This window comes from Ctenopharyngodon idella, chromosome 1 (assembly GCF_019924925.1).
Source record: "Ctenopharyngodon idella isolate HZGC_01 chromosome 1, HZGC01, whole genome shotgun sequence".
In the NCBI taxonomy this organism is placed as follows: domain Eukaryota; kingdom Metazoa; phylum Chordata; class Actinopteri; order Cypriniformes; family Xenocyprididae; genus Ctenopharyngodon; species Ctenopharyngodon idella.
The window spans coordinates 42216903-42232308 of NC_067220.1; the positions used below are offsets into that span (position 1 = coordinate 42216903).

The 15406-nt window shown below is 37.2% G+C and overlaps 1 long non-coding RNA gene across 3 annotated transcripts in view; it reads right to left on the reverse strand.

Moving 5' to 3' along the window:
- Window positions 1-10567: 10567 nt before the first annotated feature.
- The window catches only part of LOC127516853 (uncharacterized), a 54034-nt gene continuing 49195 nt past the window's right edge, over window positions 10568-15406 (reverse strand). For all 3 annotated transcript variants that reach the window (XR_007931127.1, XR_007931139.1, XR_007931148.1), the window contains 5 exons: window positions 12247-12419; window positions 11509-11959; window positions 11350-11419; window positions 11230-11268; window positions 10568-11150 (listed from right to left, as the gene is read on the reverse strand). This is a non-coding gene — a long non-coding RNA (uncharacterized LOC127516853). The remainder of the gene's footprint in view (window positions 11151-11229; window positions 11269-11349; window positions 11420-11508; window positions 11960-12246; window positions 12420-15406) is intronic.

The following is a 15406-nucleotide window of genomic DNA, read 5'->3' on the forward strand; positions in this document are numbered from 1 at the left end:
TACTTTGAGTAAAAACTTCAAGCTGTTCAAAGTTATTTTAAACTTTCAGATCTGGCTTTGTCAAGCCAACATAAAAGTTTGTCAACAAACTTTAGTCTTTTTTATTATTATTCCGTAGCGGAAACAAGCTTCCATAAGTTTGTAACACAAATAGTTTGACCGTTATGGCACTTTGCTAATCTTCCCGTTATTTACCTAGCGGCTAATGTCTCGCACATTCACAGAAAACACCTTTCTTCCATGTTGCAAAATAATGTAGTGCATGTTTGAATACACACCGATATGTACACTATTAACATGATCAGCTTTCTAAAACCTACAAATATGAATGAGCTGATGCTGTAAATAGTTTTTGTTCTTCTTTCCTTGTCATTTTGGCTTATCTCCTCAGCGTGCCGTTCCTACGTCTCCTCCACATGACCCATGATTCTTCCTCTATCAGGGTCAGAGAAACTCTGGTAATCACCCTGAGCCATGTTTCGTAAGAGCAGGAATCAGAACAAAAAGTTCTGAGCATTTCATCTTCTGCAGTTCGGTGTTTTCAATGCTAATTTGAGTTTAGCAGGTTCGCCAGTTCTTCAGTCATATTTGCAGATCATTAAAGAAAGTATAGTTAGGCTATTTTAAAAATGATAGGCCTATTCATGTGTTCAAAACCTTTTTCTTTCTTCAGTGAAACATAAAAGGAGATGTTTAGAAGAGTATCCAGGCTTAAAAGTGGATGATGAATTATAATGTCAAACTCCAAACTACCGTTATGGCTTCAGAAGAATTGGTATACATATTGCGCCAGATGGATTGCTTATATGCTGCTTGTTTTGTACTTTTAGGAGCCTGGCAGTATAAATTACTGCCCAAGATCTCATTCTGTGGAAGACAGAATGTCATACAGGTATAAAATTGCATGCAGGTCAGTACACAATGATAAAAAAATAATAATTTATAGAGTGAACTATTCCTTTAAAGTCTGAAACTAACTGATGATGTTCAGAGGCCATACACAAAAACTTTGCTATAATCAGTTCCAGTTGTTTTGTATGCCCACCTATAGATGATGGTTTATTTTGAAAAAAAAAAAAAAAGTGTTTCTTTAAAAAGCATTGATTCATTTCAAAATAGCCTATTGAACAATGTATCGAATAGACAAAGGAAATGCAATTAAACCTTTCCTCATCCTTCAGGCTCTCACCATGTTTTCCCTCATTTTTTCTCCCCACTTATCATCGGTAAAGACATTACAGCATTTGGATTGGATTTACTGAGGGAGATTAGAAGCAGACACAGCAAGAGCCCATCCTGAATGCTTGGGGTTCTGGGTAATGGATGGAAATTAGCGATGCCATCGGTTAAACAACCATTTGAATGCAAAACATACAGTCACGCAAGCTACTGCAGCTGCACACGTTATCTTTATCTTTGCATGTATTGTATTGCTTGCATAGTATTTTTTAAATGTAATTTAATTTATTATTATTTATTGAACTGTTCATCACCCTTTTTCTTCATCGATCCTCAAAGAAAATACAATTTCATGTTTAATTCGATGCGCTATGCGCCACTTCTTTGTGAAACATACTAGCAATTTCTGAGTGAAAATAGTTGCAAATCCTACACTAATTTTTTGAGTGTAATAGTAGTCCATATGATTCATTTGCTATATTTCAAGTCTTTCAAACCTATACTTTGGATTTGTCTGAGGAAAGGACTGAAATTTAAACTGATATTGATAATCTTCCTCTCTTTAACTATAAAGAACCAGATCAGTCTAATTTGTGAATGAATCACTGAATCAACTGTCTCAAAAGAATGATTCATCCCATGAACAGTGTTTTCAGTGAACAATGACTTTCAGTCTGTAACTATATCGTACAGCTTCAGAGATAAAACCACAGGTCATATAGACTACTTTTATGGTGCTTTTGTTTTCTGAAGCTGTTGTCATTTTCATTTTTTGTTGCGTCAATAATCCAGTGATGACGTAGGTATTACACACTAAATATAGTTCTTTTCCTAACACCAATTCTCTCTTTACAACAGCTGAGTGCGTCTGTGTGCGGCTTCATTAAAACTCTATTACTGCTCAAACACACTTAACGGAATCACAAGCACTCGAACACACTTAAGAATAAAGCTAATGGTGTGTATACTTGCATTTCTGAAAGAATCATTACAAACCCCACGTTTTTACACCTCTCACATTGTTTTGTTTGGAAGACACTAGAACACATACTGACAGCAGTTGAATGGATGACTGTTGATGCACGAATAAAGCCAGACAGAGATAAAAACATATAGACAGGATCAGAGGAACGTAATAAGACCCTTGGTGCTCTTGAGATGGAAAAAGGGGACAGAAAAAGCAGAAAACAAGTGAAACATATCTATCCATTCCTTGAACAGAACTATTCTGAATCAAAGTGAACATCTAGACAGACATGAGCTGATGAGAGAGAAATTCATCATCATGACAGGGCGACGATGATGAAAATCACTGTAATCGCAGTGGAATGTTCTGCACTTTTGTAGCTTTACATTTTTTCAGCTGGAGTCCATTTAGAATTTTAGTTTAAGGTTGTTGGGTTTGTTTTTTAACTAAAAATATGCGCTTTTTTAATGTTGTTCATATGTCTATGTGGTGTTTTTAATATGCTTTAGGACAAACCATGTGCAAATTCATAAGTCAACACCATTGCTGAGTATTTTTTCTTTAAAACTGCAGTGATCTAAAGACAGCTTGAATGACAGTTCAAAGACATAAACAGACAGTTTATGTCTTTCTTTCTTCAGTTGAAAAGAAATTAAGGTTTTTGAGGAAAATATTCCATATTTTTCTCCATATAGTGGACTTCAACAGTTACCAACGGGTCCAAATGTCAGTTTCAGTGCAGCTTCAAAGGGCTCTACACGATCCCAGACGAGGAATAATGGTCTTATTTAGTGAAATGATTGGTCATTTTCTAAAAAAAAATAAAAATGTATATACTTTTTAACCACAAATGCTCGTCTTGTGATTTCCCACGCATTACGTAATCATGTTGGAAAGGTCACGCGTGATGTAGGCAGAAGTACTGAGTCATGCGTGACCTTTCCAACATGACTAGCGTAATGCGTGGAGCATTGCAGAGCAGTGCAAGACAAGCATTTGTGGTTAAAAAGTATATACAATTTTTTATTTTTTTTTTTAGAAAATGACCGATCGTTTCGCTAGATAAGACCCTTATTCCTCATCTGGGATCATGTAGAGCCCTTTGAAGCTGCACTGAAAGTGCAGTTTGGACCGTCATCCCGTTGAACCCCAGTGAAGTCCACTATATGGAGAAAAATCCTGGAATGTTTTCCTCAAAAACCTTAATTTCTTTTCAACTGAAGAAAGAAAGACATAAACATCTTGGATGACATGGGGGTGAGTAAATTATCAGGAAATTTTAATTCTGAAGTGAACTAATCCATTAAAAGATAAAATTATTGACTACACGGTGACTTTAAAAGTAGCCCAATTCCACGGGAAAACCACAGACTTGGCAACACTCTCATTGACTGCAAACGCTGCTGTCATGTGACCAGTCATGATTTCACATAGTAAATTTGAAAAGAGCAAGAAAAACAGTTTTTCAGGATTTTTAAGGATAAGCTCATCTCCTGAGAGTGTTCTCAACCTCAAATCAATTTCAGAATTTCAGAAATACGAGTATGAAGGATGGATCTCTCTGTATAGAAACATCTCATCTTGTTTGCCTTAGTTTTCCTTACGTCTCTATCTCTCTCTGCAGCTTCAGTCTTTACCTTGATTAATGCTGTTTAACACTGCCACCTGGGTGAGTGAGTGTATGTCTGTGCCGCGGTTACGTCTCTCATCCTCTTCATTATATGCTCAGCGTCCTCAGGTTTCGCTCTAATTAAGATGTTATTTCCTCAGCACTGCCTGCATTAACAAACCACAGACAAGAGGATGTTTATTCAAACACTCTCTTCTTTTTAAAACCTCTGTATTTTGATGAAGGGATACTTCAAATATCAGTCCTTCACGTCCTCTGTCCTTAATTATCTGACCATATCTGATAAAGCCAAAGCGGCCCATGTCACTGGATCCCTTCAGTCACAATTACTGCGGTCGAGACTGCAGCGCTGCTTTAATCACATTGACAATTTCTGGTAAATATTTTATGAAGTTTGACTGCACAGTATGTTCCAAAAGTATTCACCCTCTTCTAATGCATTTTACTCCTTTTACTCTGCTAAATATTAAGACTGAAAATGTATCTCTTCCAAATAACTGTGGTGCAAGCCTGGTCGTATGCATAATAAACCTTAGTTAGTTTAGAACGCCAATTTCGCAAATTACGCCAATTTAACGCAGATGAAAACAAGGCTGTGAGGGATAGACTTTTATGGAGCTTTTGTCTACTGAAAGGTTTTTTTTTTTTCAGAAAGATGTTTCGTCAGTTGAACAATCGGCATGTTGTTAAACAACAGTACAATTCATTGAACGCGCTGTATTCTATACATCACAGCCTTGTTTTAAAATTAAATATGGCGCTACCCTGACTAAGGTCTATTGTGTTCTGAAAGGCCATAAATCACACTCAGTTCATTCTCATTGTAATGGACGTAGGCTGGTAAGAGCTGTGCATGTAAACCTCACTCCCCTGATCTCAATGCTAGAGACTGCGGTCTTTAGCCTCCTTGTTAGAGCGCCCGACTCCCATGCCGGGGACCAGGGTTAGAGTCCCACTTAGAGCGGGTGGTTCGAACAGGAGGGGTTACATCAGCATTGCCACAAGGTGGCATTAGCGTAAACTTCTGTCTTAAATTGCACAGATAACTTTTCAACTTTTCATTAGCCACTATACAGGAAAAATGTAAAACTATTTGTGCTAAAAACCATTGTATTTAAAGTTAAAATAATGACATTTTAATGAAACAAATACCAGTTTTCAATATCAAGCAGCATAACGGACTGTTTTTGGTTGGATAAAATAAGGGGCCATTTACATTTACACTGTTTTCAATTAAAAATGGAAAACTTTTTTGGCCGTTAATTTACATGACAACAGCAAGCTTTTGAAAATGGGTTTTAAAGTGCATGTTTTTGAAAACGATACCATTATCGTCTCCATGTAAACAACAAAAACGCACATTTGTGAAAATGGTGACGTCATGCACATTACGTGTAAAGTCTATAGGCATGTTGTGTTTCTTTACAAAGTGACATCGCCAGCTACTGACCTGGCATGAATAATACAGCATTTTTTTGTTTTCACAGATCATGTGAACAGGGATTGTTTTGACAATGATTTTGTCTGTACGCGCAAAAAAAAATCAGTTTTTAGTACATCGTTGTCATGTAAACATACCCTAACTGGAAGGGAATTACACTGGAAACCTGCTCATTCGAGTTACAAATGGCTGTGCCGTGGTTACGTTAAAAATAAGGTGGATAGCAGCTACTTCGGTAATAACACGTCTGACATAGACATTTAAATCTGTATCTACACTTTAATAACATTTTCCCCTCAAATGTCAACGTATAATATCACTTGAGGTTTGTTTTAATGCAGTTTTTAGTAATTTAGTTTGTAGTCACAAGTATTCTTTTAGTGTATAGTCCAAAATGACCCTACCATTGCATCTGCGAATGTTTTTGAAAATGAATCACTTGCATTTGCTTTGATGAATTTAACAGGTTGTTTTTGCTACTGTACACAAAGTTCTGTAAATGAGCTCAATTATGTTTGGCCAACCTCTTTGCATGTGAAATGGGTAACAATCCATTTTGCCTGTCAGGTCTAATGTAGTTTGCAGAAGAATCGATAATGTATTGACTCTATTATGTATTGAATTATGATGTTAATTTTTAACTAAAACTTTACCTTTAATTAGGTTACCATTAAAAGCTGGCAACTGAACACATCTGTGTCCCGATTTACCCCAACTAGCAAGTTTGAGCACACTTTTTTCATGCATTTTACAATCATTTCCCAAGAGCCTCATTTACTGCTTTAATGTGGCTGCAGTGTGTGTTTCTCTAATAACTTTCAGTGCTGTGTGCGTGTTTCTGTGATTGCGTCTCTTAATTTGGTGTCTGTTTTTATTCTGTAATACATTTAAACATCTGAACAAAGTGGACACACACAAATGCACACATTTAACAAGCTTAACCACCTGCGCTCGTCCAATTTTTACTCAGACGTCCAACATTTATCATATTTTTCCCCCTTCTTCTTTGATAATTTCCCTGTGGTCTAATTGGACGGAGGAACGACAGCCCTGTAGTTTTGTTACTTTGTTGGACTTGATGAAGACTCAAAATGAGATACTGGATGATGCACTGGACATCTTATTTATTTCACTGTAAAATTGACAACTTTGGCAGCCAGTTTACCTTAAAAATACAATGATAATATTGCAGGCATCATGGCATACATTTATGCGACTGTATAGTTTACATTTCATAACTCTATATATCATTAAAGTGTAAATACACCAACTTAACATTAATTCAACATGCATAATGTACAAAGAAACAACTTTAATCAAGCATCACACTGTAATCAGATGTGAAGGGTCACAGAGGCACTTCCATTGTTTCTCACCTTAAATTATGATGTGATAAGACTCAGTATTCAATGAGCTAAAGGGACCCGCTAGGCGTTAATGTCTTTGAGCGACTGCAGTTAAGCCAATCTCTTTTCATTTCAATCACACAGTGGATGATAATGGGTCTCATCGCACACAGAAGGATGATTTTATGTGTGACACGCTCTGGGTGGGAGATGTGTGATTGAGACCTTCGCTTTTGGCAGATGAAGTTTTTCAGATTAAGATGTGCACAAATATGCAAAAAATAATTTTCAGCTCTCCACGCTTGAATGTACATCATGGAGGCCTGAAGGGACAGCAATCCAGTCTAATTGGTAAATTCCACTAACTGCTGAATAACAGTTATCTAAGATAGAGAAGGAGATTATTCATGCATATAGACATGGGCAGTGTGCTCATTTAAAATGACTATCAGGTGGGTCAGGCACTTAAAAATATTTAGACCTATAAATTTAAGGTTTATTTGAATTGCATATAAAATTTAGATCGATTTGGATTACACAGTTTTAACATAAACTGCTAATAAACCTATATCCACTGATCAGGCATAACATTATGACCACCTTCCTAATATTGTGTTGGTCCCCCTTTTGCTGCTAAAACAGCCCTGACCCTGTCGAGGCATGGACTCCACTAGATCCCTGAAGGTGTGCTGTGGTATCTGGCAAGATGTTAGCAGACCAGGTCACCTTCTTCCATGGCTCCTGTGGTCCAGTTCTGATACTCACGTGTCCACTGTTGGCACTTTCGGCGGTGGACAGGGGTCAGCATGGGCACCCTGACTGGTCTGCGGCTATGCAGCCCCATACGCAACAAACTGTGATGCACTGTGTGACACCTTTCTATCAGAACCAGCATTGACTTCTTGAGCAATTTGAGCTACAGTAGCTCGTCTGTTGGATTGGACCAAACAGGCCAGCCTTTGCTCCCCACGTGCATCAATGAGCCTTAGCCGGCCATGACCCTGTCGCCAGTTCACCACTGTTCCTTCCTTGGACCACTTTTGATAGATACTGACCACTGCAGACCGGGAACACCCCACAAGAGCTGTAGTTTTGGAGATGCTCTGATCCAGTCGTCTAGTCATCACAATTTGGCCCTTGTCAAACTCGCTCAAATCCTTACGCTTGCCCATTTTTCCTGCTTCAAACACATCAACTTTGAGGACAAAATGTTCACTTGTTGCCTAATATATCCCACCCACTAACAGATAATCAGTGTTATTCACTTCACCTGTCAGTGGTCAAAGTTATGCCTTATGTTAAAACTGTGTAATCCAAATCGATCTAAATTTCATACGCAATCAGTATTATGCATTTATGAATTATGAAAAAGATGCTTCCTATATACTTCTCTTTCTTATTTTTCTGCACTTATGGGTGTTGTAGACTTTTGTAAAAGTTATTTTAATAAAAGTGTTGCTAAATGACTAAATATAAATAGTTCAACCCCATTATAGGACAAAAATTCAATAGTGATAATTTTTTTTTTACACAGAAAAAAGTCCCCTGATGTCTATGGATAATTACAGTCCTCCCACTTCGGGTGTTATTTAGAAAAATATTATTTCTTGCGTGTTTAGTCATAATCTTTTCGCAAGAAATGCTTAAAAAACAAATCAGCACAGCATTAGCATATATGTAAATTATGTAACCGTTGTTTTGACTTTCTTTTTGTGGTGTTCATTGCTTTAGGGTAAGAATTAAAGCACACATTTGTGTTTCTTCACACAGAGTGTTGTTCAGTTTCAGCCACTGCTGTGAAGTCTGTTGTTGGTATGTTTTTTAGTGAATGTCTTTATTGTGGTGAGTTTTGTTTAGCCGGCAGGGGTGTGATGATGAGAGCTCACACCCACGGTTTCTCAAATGTCATACCTTTTAAGCTTGTCTCTCTGTAAATACCTAGCACTCTTCCAATCAAATAAAGTTTCTCATTTTTGTCTCTAAAGGAATTTAGGTTAGGAGCTGCATTTGTCCGTTTAAAGCAAGTTTCGTGTTCTTTTTCTATGAAATAGATTAATATAACCAGCTGAGCCCAAACGTGGATGCAAACACCTGCACACACACAAAATGAAATTATGGATATAACATTATTTCATTCTGGAGGCATTGGTTATTTCCCAAATGACTTGTTTGAAATATCAACTTGAAATACTTTCTTTTTAAAAAAAGGCTAAACAAAAAAATTTAATTTGAAAATATATACGCCACTGATTTATTGGATTCTGCTCAACCTGTTCACGAATGCATAGATGCAAAATGGGCTCTAAGAAACAATCCTGAATTATTAACTTTCCATTTTGTATTTTCCATTTCACTGCTTTTCAATTTATTCCTTATGGTTTAAAGGTTTTCCAGGTCTAACCCTCCTTCTCATTACGGCCCAATACCTTTGTCGAGTGACCCGAGAACGAGCGGTCAGCTCTCGATCGTCCACAGGCCACTTGAAAACAACAGAGAAAATTGCAGGGTCATTACAGCACTCGGGGCTCGTGGGGAATGAAATGGTTTAAAGGTTTTGTGTGTCAAATGATTCAAAGTCTTCCTCAATAGATGAAGTCAAACCAGCAGATTCTGTCATCGCAGAGAGTTACTGATCATACATGGACAACAAACTCTTTGTCTTCTAGTTTTAGTTCTTTACAAAAAAAAGCGGTTCTGGTTAAAAAAAAAAAAAAAAAAAAAAAAGGTCATATTCACAGAGATTTAAATAAAGAACAACTTGAGCCCCGAGGTTTGTTTTGACATTATTTTTAGTGACAGTACAATTAAAGACAGTTGCGTACTGTTATATATCAGCTATGGTGATGGTTTACAGTCTTCACAGTGGCTTTTAAAAACATCCCTACAAAACTACGGGCTATCAGAACACGTCCTTCATCTGGAGTCCAAATTTATTTATTATCTTAGCAGACATTTAGTACATCATAGGGAAGCTAAAGATGTACATGATCGTTCAAATTTTTTTTTTTTTTAAAGAAGTCCCTTAATTGTTCACCAAGGTTGATAAAAATACAGTGAAACACAGTAATATAGTGAAATAAATAACCATGTAATTTATTCCTGTGATTAAAGCTGAATTTTCAGCATCATTACTCCAGTCTTCAGTGTCACATGATCCTTTAGAAATAATTCTAATATGATGATTTGCTGCTCAAGAAACATTTCTTATTACTATCAGTGTTGAAAACAGTTGTGCTGCTTCATATTTTTGTGTGAACAAACATTTTTTTTTTTTTCAGGATTCTTTACTTAATAGAAAAGAAAGTTCAAAAGAACAGCATTTATTTAAAATAGAGATCTTTTGTAACATTATAAATGTCTTTACTGACTTTGATTTATTTTGAGACAAGTTAAGATATTTTTGTTAAAATCCGATAGCTCAGTGAGGCCTGCATTGCCAGCAAGATAATTTCCTTTTTCAATGCCCAGAAAGCTACTAAAGATGTATTTAAAACAGGTCATGTGACTACAGTGGTTCAACCTTAATATTATAAAGCGTCGAGAATACTTTTTGTTCGCAAAAAAACAAAATAACAACTTTATTCAACAATATCTAGTGATGGGCGATCTCAAAACACTGCTTCATGAAGCTTCGAAGCTTTACGAATCATTTGTTTTGAATCAGTGGTTTGGAGCGCCAAAATCACATGATTTCAGTAAACAAGGCTTCGTTACATCATAAGTGTTTCGAAATTTCAAAGGTTTACATGACTTTGGCAATTTGATACACACTCCGAAACGCTGATTCGAAACCAAATATTCGTAAAGCTTCGAAGCTTCATGAAGCAGTGTTTTGAAATCGCCTATCACTAGATATTGTTGAATAAACTCATTATTTTGTTTTTTAGTGCACAAAAAGCATTCTCATCACTTTAAAATATTAAGCTTGAACCACTGAACTCACTTGAACTGTTTTAAATATGTTTTTAGTAGCTTTCTGGCATTGAAAAAGGAAATGATCTTGCCGTCAATGCAGGGCTCATTGAGCCATCGGATTTCATCAAAAATATCTTAATTTGTGTTCTGAAGATGAATGAAGGGCTTACGGTTGTGGAACGACATGAGGGTGAGTAATAAATGACAGAAATTTCATTTTTGGAGAAGTTAAAAACTCAGAGCCCAAGAGTTAGCTTGTTTTTTTTCCCCAGAAGCTTTGAGTTTGACACAGCCATGAATCATGATTTTCTAAAAGCTATTTCTTGTCATAAACAAGCCTTTATGTATACTTTAGAGGGTGGGATTTTCTATAGAGCATTTTATTGGACAAAAATATGATTTTTTTTTTTTTATTCAATTTTGTCAGTGTTAAGGAGTACATTAACATATAAATGATCTTAAAGCTGACACATAAACTAAAGGTCCAATTTTGAGTTCATGTGGTCTTTCATGTGAAAATGTTAACTGTGACTGAAAAACAGCTTCAGCGGTGAAGATGGTTGTTCCAGCCGTCGGATGGGATCTTCATCCATTGGGATGTTTTAAGAACACTCAGCGAAGTACTTAGAAGGAACGACAGAGCGACACTCCTTCACCAGCACCACTGCCAACCTGAAGCACATAAATACACATGAACTAGAGCTCAGAGCTGCAGGTCAATCACAGGAACAATCACGGTGTTCATACTCACATCTTAGCAAGGAATCTCTTCTTGGGATTGAAGCCACTGCTGGAAACAAGATATTTGGGTTGAATCTGCAACTGATCGTATGTGCATTCGCACATTTGGTTTTGTGTGCGTGAAACTTACAACTTGACGTGGCTTCCCGCCAAAGTCTTCAAGCAAGCGATGTCATCAGTGATGTCATCATTGATGAGAGCTGTCAAGATAAAAGAAAGACATGAAGACACAAGCTTGAATATATATGTATTTGTTTGGGAATTTTGGAAATATTTGTTCTCCACTCACCGCTGCACTCCAAACCACAAAGGTTTAGCAATCCGCTCGATCCGGAATCACAAGCCACGCGATCGCTCAGTTGGAAGATTCCCAACAGGTTCCATGCGATGACATCTTCACGTTCCTCCTCCTCCGAGCTGTCTCCGGAGCTGTCCTCCTCGGACGTCGCCTCCGAACCGCTTCCAGACGAGTCAGCAGGGGACACTTTCCGGGAACAGTATCTCAAAGGACTTGCCCTCAAGGACAGATCTTCCACGTCTTCCCTTGGGATGACTTTGTTGTTGAACAGGGATTATGTGTTCATCTTCCATTTTCTCATCATCTTCTTCCTTTGCTGGTGGTTTTTCATCTTTTGGTTTGGGAGGAATTTGGAACGGGGGTCTGATCTCATCTTGGTTGATCTGGACGCTGGTGACGAGGCTGGTGTTGAAGCCGGAAGTGTTTTCCACATTACAAACAACTAAAACAAAGAGAAGAAAATAATTTGCGGACACTTGATTATGTAAAACTACGAATGGGATTTAAGAGGCTTTCAGTGACAAATGGCCTTTTCCTAGCTAAGACAAATCTTTTGTATGACTTTCAGAAGACTTGGATTATTGGGAACAGACATAGCGATTTTCAACCCGATCTCAAAGGAAAAAGTAACTATTTTACATGTTGGCAATTTAAATGAGATTGTACACATTCATACAAATTAAGACTGTGTTGTGATATTGGTCATTTTTAGCAGAAAGAGTCACTCACGTCTAGCGATGAGTTTGTCCACAGTTGTTGTGTCTCCCATGGCCCTAATCTGCTGAATCTGAGCCGCCTCCAGCTGCTCCTTCAGCTCACATTTACTCAGAATCCGTCCCTCAGTCACACTGAACACCAGCAGAACCAGAGCCAACGCCGCCAACATCTTCAGTGAGAGAACGCTGTGGATCAAACATGAGACAATCAATACACAGCAAAAACTCCAGTGTTAAATTAACTCTCCTGGGAGTATATGTGAGACCATACTCAAGAGTGTGAAAGTGTTAAAATAAGAGTGTTAAATGAACACTGAAGCAGTGTTAAAGTTAATGAGATAATTAAGTGATTAATTGAATGATGATTGACCATTATTGAAGATACAAGCAGAATCACCAAAGGAGAAAATCACAATGTTAAGTTACCATCGTGGAGATCAGGGTTTGCTTTAGTTGAGGTCTTAACCCTTGACTTTTTAATATTAGATTTTGTTTGGCTGCTGTAACTGAGTTATAACAGCCAGACAAGCAAAGAAAAAAAAGATGATCAGGTGTTGTTGGTTATGTTTTCACATAATCTTTATTTGACCTGAATCACTGAACTCATTTAGAGTCCAGTCTCTGAGTTAGATTTACATGATTGATTACAGCAGCACTGTGATTCTACAGCAGAAGATCAGCTTTTTCAATATAATCCAAAGGATTTTCCAAAAGAACCACCTGATCATCTTTTTTCTTTGCTTGTCTGGCTGTTATAACTCAGTTACAACAGCCAAAAAAATCTAATATTAAAAAGTCAACTAAAAGATTTTGACTAAACAACTAAACAAACACTGATCTCCATGATGGTGATTTAAAATTTGTGATTTTCTCCTTCGGTGATTCTGCTTGTTAACATCAGATGTCTTCAATAATGGTCAATCATCACTCAATTAATCACATAACTATCTCATTAACTTTAACACTGCTTCAGTGTTCATTTAACACTCTTATTTTAACACTTTAACACTCTTGAGTATGGACTTAAATATACAACCAGGAGAGTTCATTTAACACTGGATTTTTTTTTTTTACAGAAAATACAGAAATTCATGTCTATAAAAACAAAAAAAGTTTCTGTAATCTTTAGTTAAAATCCTCTCGAACAATCCGCTTTCAAAAAACAATCCTTTTCGCTCCTGATGAACGATAAAATCACTGACGGCCAATAAGAATGACTTTAAAGCACGAGAGGATTTAAAGCGGCACACGACTGCAGTGAACTGCACTGCAGTGCCCGCTAATAAACAGAATGTTATTGTCCGTTGGTGTGGACGCTGATATACCCTGAGTTCCATTCGGAAGGGCTCATCCCTAATCCCTTCAAAGGGTTTACCCTCCGGAGTGAGAGCTTCGAAAGGATGAAGGGTGTAGGGGTCAAAAAAACTCTTTATTTGGAACGCACTTCTGCGTCATCTTAACGAGACAATCAAGGAGGCGCCTTCGTCACATATTTTGTATGCTGGTTGACCCCCCAAAAAACACGCCCTAAACAATGAGTAGATTGTGCAAGCTGCATCTTTTGTTTAACGTTAGTTTATTTATTTATTTTTGGTTTATCGCACCAAGGCCTTTTACGTTAAATATATTGTATATTGTGCCTATGTATTTGAAACATTTGAATGGACTGATAAAGGGAGCTGTAAAGTATTTTTGTTGAAGTACAATGTCGTTTTGACCATAATACTGTACTCGTATAAATATTACAGTAGTATAGAAAAATACTATGCATACATTTATAGGTAAAATTTAACTCAGAGCCTCCTGTACCCATTCTGTGACGCCAAACAACTTCCCTGTGCAAAGGATCATGGGGGCCCGAAGTGTCCATCAGTTGTACCCTTCGAAATTCTTCATCCCGAAAGGCCCTTTGAAGTGGCCAGTTTTGAGCACTTCGGTTTGGAACAACCCTTTAATATGGCGGCCATGATTGTCTTCACTCCAAAGTGCCCTTTGGAGGGCGATATATCCCGTTTGGAACGCACCGATAGTTATCCTTATAATTAAGTCCCATTCATATCAAGGACGAAAACTGTAACAATAAAGATATAGTTCTAAAAATCATTCTAAATATAGGCTAAATGAATAGCTGAGTCCACATCAACTATAATGATAGCAGCAAAGAGAAACGACATCCTTGGAATCACTTTCAGAAATTTTTTTCCAGCTGATGAACGATAAATCAGAATCCATCCCGCTTTAAAGAGCTTGAGCATTTAAAGAGACGATAAAACTGCAGCGCATGCAGAACGATATTGTGCATTTGTGTGGATGCTAATATTGCTATTGTTATAGTTATATTTACAGTTATCGTTCTTGGTTTGAACAGGCTACGATCAAGTCCCGTCCTACATTTTTGTTTCATTGCTCAAGCTCTGAAAGCAGGATGGATTCTGATTGGCTTTCAACGTTTTTATTGTTCATCAGCTGGAAACAATTGTCCTGAAAGTGATTCTAACAATGTGGTTCCTCTGTGCCGTTATCTTTATAGTTGTGGTGTGGACTCTGCTATTCTTTTATACTTAGAACTACATTGTTATTGTTACCATATTTGGTGTAAACAGGCATTTAAAACACATTGGTTGCAAATACAGTTACACAATTGACAGAAAATTGATGAAAAAAGATTAATGTCCCAAAAATTACTCAAATTAACAACGACAATCAAATACATCAAGATTTTCTGTTTATTCCCGTTTCTCCCTCTCATTTGTTTTCAGTCAAATCAAGTCCAGAAAAGGACTGAGTGTGTCTGAGAAGAGATAAAAGGAAACCACGCTGAGCTTAAGCAGTAAGTGGGCAAATGTTTATGCGCCCAACAGACGTAAGACACATTTATAAGGAGAGAAAGAAGCAAGACAACTGCTTGTCAGACAACAGCCCCTGTCAGAGAAACACAATGGGTGACACTTTCCTCTGTTTCAGCCTCAAATTAAGTCACTTTGTGGAGAGAAAACACTTTAAAAATGAGCTCCAACTGACACATTAGTGCTCCAAATCTTTTTAAAAATGCAGCGACGAGACCATTTTGAAAGAAGCTACATTAAAGTATGTTACATAAACCTTCCTGAATCAAAACAAACTAAACCTAGTACATGAGGACAGCCAGTACCTGTCAGACATAATTAATCATG